Source organism: Aegilops tauschii, chromosome 1 (genome assembly GCF_002575655.3).
Source record: "Aegilops tauschii subsp. strangulata cultivar AL8/78 chromosome 1, Aet v6.0, whole genome shotgun sequence".
Classification (NCBI taxonomy): Eukaryota; Viridiplantae; Streptophyta; class Magnoliopsida; order Poales; family Poaceae; genus Aegilops; species Aegilops tauschii.
In genome coordinates this window covers 222,101,197-222,109,499 of record NC_053035.3, presented here as the reverse complement: position 1 = coordinate 222,109,499, position 8,303 = coordinate 222,101,197, and positions in this window count along the sequence as shown.

Here is an 8,303-nt window from a genome sequence, read left to right as displayed (position 1 = left end):
TTTAAGGGTGCTTGTGAAATTGAATCTTTGTTTAAAGAGTTTGATGATTTTGATGATTCAGTTTATAGACCTAAAAATTTAGCTATCCTTAAATATTGCTATGAGAATTATAAATACAATTATCATATTGATGAATTTATTGAGAAAGTCTCCGCTGTCCGAGAAGAGACTAATATTTTGCAGGAGTCTATGGAAGAAGAAATTGATGAAACTGTGAGCTCATTGGATGAAAAAGATGATGAGGAGAGCGAAGAACAAAAGGGGGAAGAACGGATTAGCTACCCATGCCTACCTTCTAATGAGAGTAACTCTTCAACTCATACATTATTTAATTTCCCTTCTTGCTTACCGAAGGATGAATGCCATGATAATTGCTATGATCCCGTTGATTATTTTGAAATATCCCTTTTTGATGAACTTGATGCTTGCTACGCTTGTGGCCAAGATGCCAATATGAATGATGCTTATGGAGATGAACTTGCTATTGTTCCTTATGTTAAACATGAAACTGTTGCTATTACACCCACACATGATAGTCCTATTATCTTTTTGAATTATCCAAACTAGACTATATCGGAGAAGTTTGCTCTTGTTAAGGATTATATTGATGGGTTGCCTTTTACCGTTGCACATGATGATTTTGATGAATATAATATGCATGTGCTTGCTGCTCCTACTTGCAATTATTATGAGAGAGGAACTATATCTCCACCTCTCTATGTTTCCAACACGATAAAATTGCAAGAAACTGCTTATGCTATGTATTGGCCTTTATTTGATGTTCATGAATTGTTCTTGTATGACATGCCGATGCATAGGAAGAGAGTTAGACTTCACCATTGCTTGATATATGTTGCTTTGTGCTCACTACTAAATGCCAAATCATTGCTAATTCAAATTGGCTTTGATATACCTTGGGATCCGGGTGGATTCATTACTTGAGCACCTTATGCCTAGCTTAATGGCTTTAAAGAAAGCGCTGCCAAGGTGACAACCCGGAAGTTTTAGAGAGTCATTTATTTCTGTTGAGTGCTTTTATAGAGTTTAAAAACAAAAAAATAAAGAGGGGAACCCAAACTTTTCAAAAAGGAAAGTGAAAGTGAGAGAGACAAGCATTGTTGAAGTGAGGGAGCTCCTTGAACTTTGTTCATGCTCACGGAAACTTTGTGAATCTTGATTACAGAAAATTTTCAACAAAAATAATTATCCCCTTGTACAATTCCATTGTATTATAAAAATAATGTGCCAAGATTTGCCTTTAGGATGTTTACATTGCTTGTTGGTTTATGCGGTGCAAAACAGAAACTTTGGCTGTAGTGCGCGATTTTACATTTTTACTAGAACGTCAAACAGTTCTTAAAATTTTTGCACTGTCTTTCTATACAAATTGGTTATTTTTCCTAATTTTTCAGAATTTTTGGAGTACCAGAAGTATGGTGAATGTTCATATTACTACAGACTGTCCTGTTTAAGACAGATTCTGTTTTTGATGCATTGTTTGCTTGTTTTGATGAAACTATCGATTTCTATCAGTGGATTAAGCCATGGAAAAGTTATATTACAGTAGCTAAAATGCAAAAGTAAAATATTAATTGGTTTGCAACAGTACTTAGAGTAGTGATTTGCTTTATTATACTAACAGATCTTACCGAACTTTCTGTTGAGTTTTGTGTGGATGAAGTGATCAAAGATCGAGGAGGTCTCGATATGAGGAGAAGGAGGAGAGGCAAGAGCTCAAGCTTGGGGATGCCCAAGGCATCCCAAGTAAATATTCAAGGAGACTCAAGCATCTAAGCTTGGGGATGCCCCGGAAGGCATCCCATCTTTCTTCAACAAGTATCGGTATGTTTTCGGTTTCGTTTTGTTCATGTGATATGCGTAAATCTTGGAGCGTCGTGTGATTTTTACTTTTCTTTTAATAAATTCACCATGCTAGTATGAGATAGTCCTTGGTTGACTTATAGAATGCTCTTTGCACTTCACTTATATCTTTTGAGTATGGCTTTATAGAATGCTTCATGTGCTTCACATATATCTTTTGAAGTTTGGATTGCCTGTTTCCCTACACATAGAAAACGCCATTTGTAGAATGCTCTTTTGCTTCACTTATATCTGTTAGAGCGTGGGCATATCTTTTGTAGAAAGAATTAAACTCTCTTGCTTCACTTATATCTATTTAGAGAGTTGACAGGAATTGGTCATTCACATGGTTAGTCATAAAATCCTACATAAAACTTTTAGATCACTGAATATGATATATTTGATTCCTTGCAATAGTTTTGCGATATAAAGATGGTGATATTAGAGTCATGCTAGTGGGTAATTGTGGATTGTAGAAATACTCGTGTTGAAGTTTGTGATTCCCGTAGCATGCACGCATGGTGAACCGTTATGTAACGAAGTCGGAGCATGATTTATTTATTGATTGTCTTCCTTATGAGTGGCGGTCGGGGACGAGCGATGGTATTTTCCTACCAATCTATCCCCCTAGGAGCATGCGCATAGTACTTTGTTTCAATAGCTAATAAACTTTTGCAATAAGTATGTGAGTTCTTTATGACTAATGTTGAGTCCATGGATTATACGCACTCTCACCCTTCCATCATTGCTAGCCTCTTCGGTACCGTGCATTGTCCTTTCTCACCTCGAGAGTTGGTGCAAACTTCGCCGGTGCATCCAAACCCCGTGATACGATACGCTCTATCACACATAAGCCTCCTTATATCTTCCTCAAAACAGCCACCATACCTACCTATTATGGCATTTCCATAGCCATTCCGAGATATATTGCCATGCAACTTCCATCATCTTCATATACATGACTTGAGCATTTATTGTCATATTGCTTTGCATGATCGTAAGATAGCTAGCATGATATTTTCATGGCTTGTCCGTTTTATGATATCTTTGCTATGCTAGATCATCGCACATCCTGGTACACTGCCAGAGGCATTCATATAGAGTCATATTGTTCTAGATATCGAGTTGTAAGTAAATTAAAGTGTGATGATCATTATTAGAACATTGTCCCATGCGAGGTTATCAAAATAAAAGTGGCCAAAGAAGGCCCCCAAAAAAGAGAGAGAGGCCAAAGAAGCCTACAAAAAAAGAAAAAGAAAAAGAAGAGAGAAAAAATAAAAAAAATGAGAGAAAAGAGAGAAGGGACAATGTTACTATCCTTTTACCACACTTGTGCTTCAAAGTAGCACCATGTTCTTCATATAGAGAGTCTCTTGAGTTATCACTTTCATATACTAGTGGGAATTTTCATTATAGAACTTGGCTTGTATATTCCAACGATGGGCTTCCTCAAATGCCCTAGGTCTTCATGAGCAAGCAAGTTGGATGCAGACCCACATAGTTTCAGTTTGAGCTTTCATACACTTATAGCTCTAGTGCATCTGTTGCATGGCAATCCCTACTCCTCGCATGGACATCAATTGATGGGCATCTCCATAGCCCATTGATTAGCCGCGTCGATGTGAGACTTTCTTCCTTTTTGTCTTCTACACACAACCTCCACCATCATATTCTATTCCACCTATAGTGCTATATCCATGGCTCACGCTCATGTATTGCGTGAAAGTTGAAAAGGTTTGAGACCATCGAAAGTATGAAACAATTGCTTGGCTTGTCATCGGGGTTGTGCATGATTTGAATATTTTGTGTGGTGAAGATGGAGCATAGCCAGACCATATGATTTTGTAGGGATAACTTTCTTTGGCCATGTTATTTTGAGAAGACATGATTGCTTATTAGTATGCTTGAAGTATTATTGTCTTAATGTCAAATGATAGACTATTGCTTTGAATCACTCGTGTCTTAATATTCATGCCATGATTAGATTACATAATCAAGATTATGCTAGGTAGCATTCCACATCAAAAATTATCTTTTTTATCATTTACCTACTCGAGGACGAGCAGGAATTAAGCTTGGGGATGCTGATAGGTCTCCATCGTATCTATAATTTTTGATTGTTCCATGCCAATATTCTACAACTTTTACATACTTTTGGCAACTTTTTATACTATTTTTGGGACTAACATATTGATCCAGTGCCTAGTGCCAGTTCCTGTCTGTTGCATGTTTTTTGTTTCGCAGAAAATGCATATCAAACGGAGTCCAAATGGGGTAAAAACTTACGGAGTTTTTTTGGAATATATGTGAATTTTGGGAAGTGGAATCAATGCGAGACGATGCCCGAGCGGCCCACGAGGGTGAGGTGCGCGCCCCAGGGGGTAGGGCGCGCCCTGGGACCTTGTGGCCACTCCGTAAGGCTGTTGGTGCCCTTCTTTCACCGCAAGAAAGCCAATATTCGGATAAAAATCGTGTCCGAGTTTCAGCCCAATCGGAGTTACGGATCTCCGGGAATTTAAGAAACGGTGAAAGGGCATAAGCAGGGAGTGCAGAAACAGAAGGAAACAGAGAGAGAGATCCAATCTTGGAGGGGCTCCCGCCCCTCCGCCGCCATGGAAGCCAAGGACCAGAGGGGAAACCCTTTTCCCATCTAGGGGGAAGGTCAAGGAAGAAGAAGAATAAGAGGGGCTCTCTCCCCCTCTCTCCCGGTGGCGCCGGACCGCCGCCGGGGCCATCATCGCGACAAAGATCTACACCAACAACTTCACCGCCGTCATCACCAACTCTTCCCCCCTCTATGCAGCGGTGTAACCCCTCTTTTACCCGCTGTAATCTCTACTTAAACATGGTGCTCAATGCTATATATTATTTCCCAATGATGTATGGCAATCCTATGATGTTTGAGTAGATCTGTTTTGTCCTATGGGTTCATTGACGATCGTGATTGGTTTGAGTTGCATGTTTTACTATTGGTGTTGTCCTATGGTGCTCTCCGTGTCGCGCAAGCATGAGGGATCCCCGCTATAGGATTGGCAATATGTTCATGATTTGCTTATGGTGGGTGGCGTGAGTGACAGAAGCACAGACCTGAGTAAGTAGGTTGTTTGCGTATGGGAATAAAGAGGACTTGATACTTTAATGATATGGTTGGGGTTTACCTTAATGATCTTTAGTAGTTGCGGATGCTTGCTAGAGTTCCAATCATATGTGCATATGATCCAAGGAGAGAAAGTATGTTAGCTTATGCCTCTCCCTCATATAAAATTGCAATAGTGATTACCGGTCTATTTATCGATTGCCTAGGGACAAATAACTTTCTTGTGTGACAAAAAGCTCTCTACTAAAACTAAATTAGTTGTGTCTTCATCTAAACAACTCCTACTTTTTATTTACGCGCTCTTTATTATCTTGCAATCCTATCCAACAACACCTACAAAGTACTTCTAGTTTCATACTTGTTCTAGGTAAAGCGAATGTTAAGCGTGCGTAGAGTTGTATCAGTGGTCGATAGAACTTGAGGGAATATTTGTTCTACCTTTATCTCCTCGTTGGTTTCGACACTCTTACTTATCGAAAGAGGCTACAATTGATCCCCTATACTTGCGGGTTATCAATGATCATGTTTTGTAAAAGTTATCGGCAACTGGCAGGAGCCTTATGGTTGTCGCTTTATTGTATGAAATGCAATCGCCATGTAATTGCTTTACTTTATCACTAAGTGGTAGCGATAGTCGTAGAAGCAATAATTTGTGAGACGACAACGATGCTACGATGGAGATCAAGGTGTCAAGCCGGTGACAATGGAGATCATGACGGTGCTTTGGAGATGGAGATCAAAGGCACAAGATGATGATGGCCATATCATGTCACATATTTTGATCGCATGTGATGTTTATCCTTTATGCATCTTTTTTTTGCTTAGTACGGCGGTAGCATTATAAGATGACTCCTCACTAAATTTCAAGGTATAAGTGTTCTCCCTGAGTATGCACCGTTGCTACAGTTCGTCATGCCGAGACACCACGTGATGATCGGGTGTGATAAGCTCCACGTTCACATACAACGGGTGCAAGCCAGTTTTGCACATGCAGAATACTCGGGTTAAACTTGACGAGCCTAGCATATGCAGATATGGCCTCGGAACACTGAGACTGAAAGGTCGAACGTGAATCATATAGTAGATATGATCAACATAGTGATGTTCACCATTGAAAACTACTTCATCTCACGTGATGACCGGACATGGTTTAGTTGATATGGATCACGTGATCATTTAGATGACTAGAGGGATGTCTATCTAAGTGGGAGTTCTTAAGTAATATGATTAATTGAACGTTAATTTATCCTGAACTTAGTACCTGATAGTATTTGCATGTCTATGTTGTTGTAGATCAATGGCCCGTGCTACTGTTCCCTTGAATTTTAATGCGTTCCTAGAGAAAGCTAAGTTGAAAGATGATGGTAGCAATTACACGGACTGGGTCTGTAAATTGAGGATTATCCTCATTGCTACACATAAGAATACGTCATGGAAGCACCGCTAGGTGCAAGACTAGCTGCAGGAGCAACTGCGGACGTTATGAACATCTGGCAGAGCAAAGCTGATGACTACTTGATAGTTCAGTGTGCCATGCTTTACGGCTTCAAATCGGGACTTCAAAGACGTTTTGAACATCATGGAGCATATGAGATGTTCCAAGAGTGGAAGTTAATATTTCAAGCAAATGCCCGAGTTGAGAGATATGAAGTCTCCAACAAGTTCTATAGCTGCAAAATGGAGGAGAATAGTTCTGTAAGTGAACACATACTCAGAATGTCTGGGTAGCACAACTGAAAGGATCGATATAGTTGACTAGAGGGGGGGGGTGAATAGGCAACTAACAATTTTTAGCTTTTCTTTACCAATTTAAACTTTGCATCAAAGTAGGTTGTCTAGATATGCAACTAGGTGAGCAACCTATATGATGCAACAACAACAAACGCACAAGCAAGAAAGGGATACAACACAATATAAGCGTGCACAAGTAAAGGTAAGAGATAACCAAGAGTGGAGCCAGTGGAGACAAGGATGTGTTACCGAAGTTCCTTCCTTTTGAGGGGAAGTACGTCTCCGTTAGAGCGGTGTGGAGGCACAATGCTCCCCAAGAAGCCACTAGGGCCACCGTATTCTCCTCACGCCCTCACACAATGCGAGATGCCGTGATTCCACTATTGGTGCCCTTGAAGGCGGCGACCGAACCTTTACAAACAAGGTTGGGGCAATCTCCACAACTTAATTGGAGGCTCCCAACAACACCACAAAGCTTCACCACAATGGACTATGGCTCCGCGGTGACCTCAACCGTCTAGGGTGCTCAAACACCCAAGAGTAACAAGATCCGCTAGGGATAAGTGGGGGAAATCAAATTTCTCTTGGTGGAAGTGTAGATCGGGGCCTTCTCAACCAATCCCGAGCAAATCAACAAGTTTGATTGGCTAGGGAGAGAGATCGGGCGAAAATGGAGCTTGGAGCAACAATGGAGCTTTTGGGGGAAGAGGTCGGTCAACTTTGGGGAAGAAGACCCCCTTTTATAGTGGGGGGAGCAATCCAACCGTTACCCCCCACTTCAGCCCCGCAGAGAGCGGTACTACCGCTTGGCCAGCGGTACTACCGCTCCCCCTCGCGGTACTACCGCTCCCCCTCGCGATACTGCCGCTGGGCCCAGAGTGGTACTACCGCGGTGGTCAGGGCGGTACTACCGCACACGAGCGGTACTACCCCCCCACTGCCGCGGCTAGTACCGTAAAACCTGACACGGAAAAAGACCCCTCGAATCGAGGCGGTACTAGCACGAAGCCGTAGCGGTACTACGGCTGGGGGTTACAGCGGTACTATCGCTGTGGAGCGGTACTGCCGCTTGTAGCACCCAAGCGGTACTACCGCTCCGGCCCGCGGTACTACTGCTGGGACCAGAGAGGGCACACCGAGAGAGGGGAACGAGCTCATCATCGAAGTGGAAAGGCTCGGAGGGTGTGCAAAGGAAGTGTACGTGATGATTCCACCCTAGCCTTTCCAAAGCGGACCTCCTCTTGATAGTACGGTGATCCCTATGAAACTAGTCCACCAAACTAATTCGAAAGAACTACACCGTCTTCGCTTCAAACTTCGAGGGGAGGGAATCGTCTCATGCCAAAGGATGAATCTTTGAAAAACTCAATGCACACGATTAGTCCGCAAAAGCATTGTCATCAATCACCAAAACATCTAAGGGATACAAATGCCCTTACAATCTCCCCCTTTTTGGTGGATTGATGACAATACGGGATTTGCACAAACGGGAACAGACAAAGGACATAAGTAGACCCCAAATCTCTAAAATATAGACGGGCTCCCCTAGATGTGTGCCATCAAGATAAGTGCTTTGGACTGCATGGCACACATACTAGGATCAACACTCCCCCTG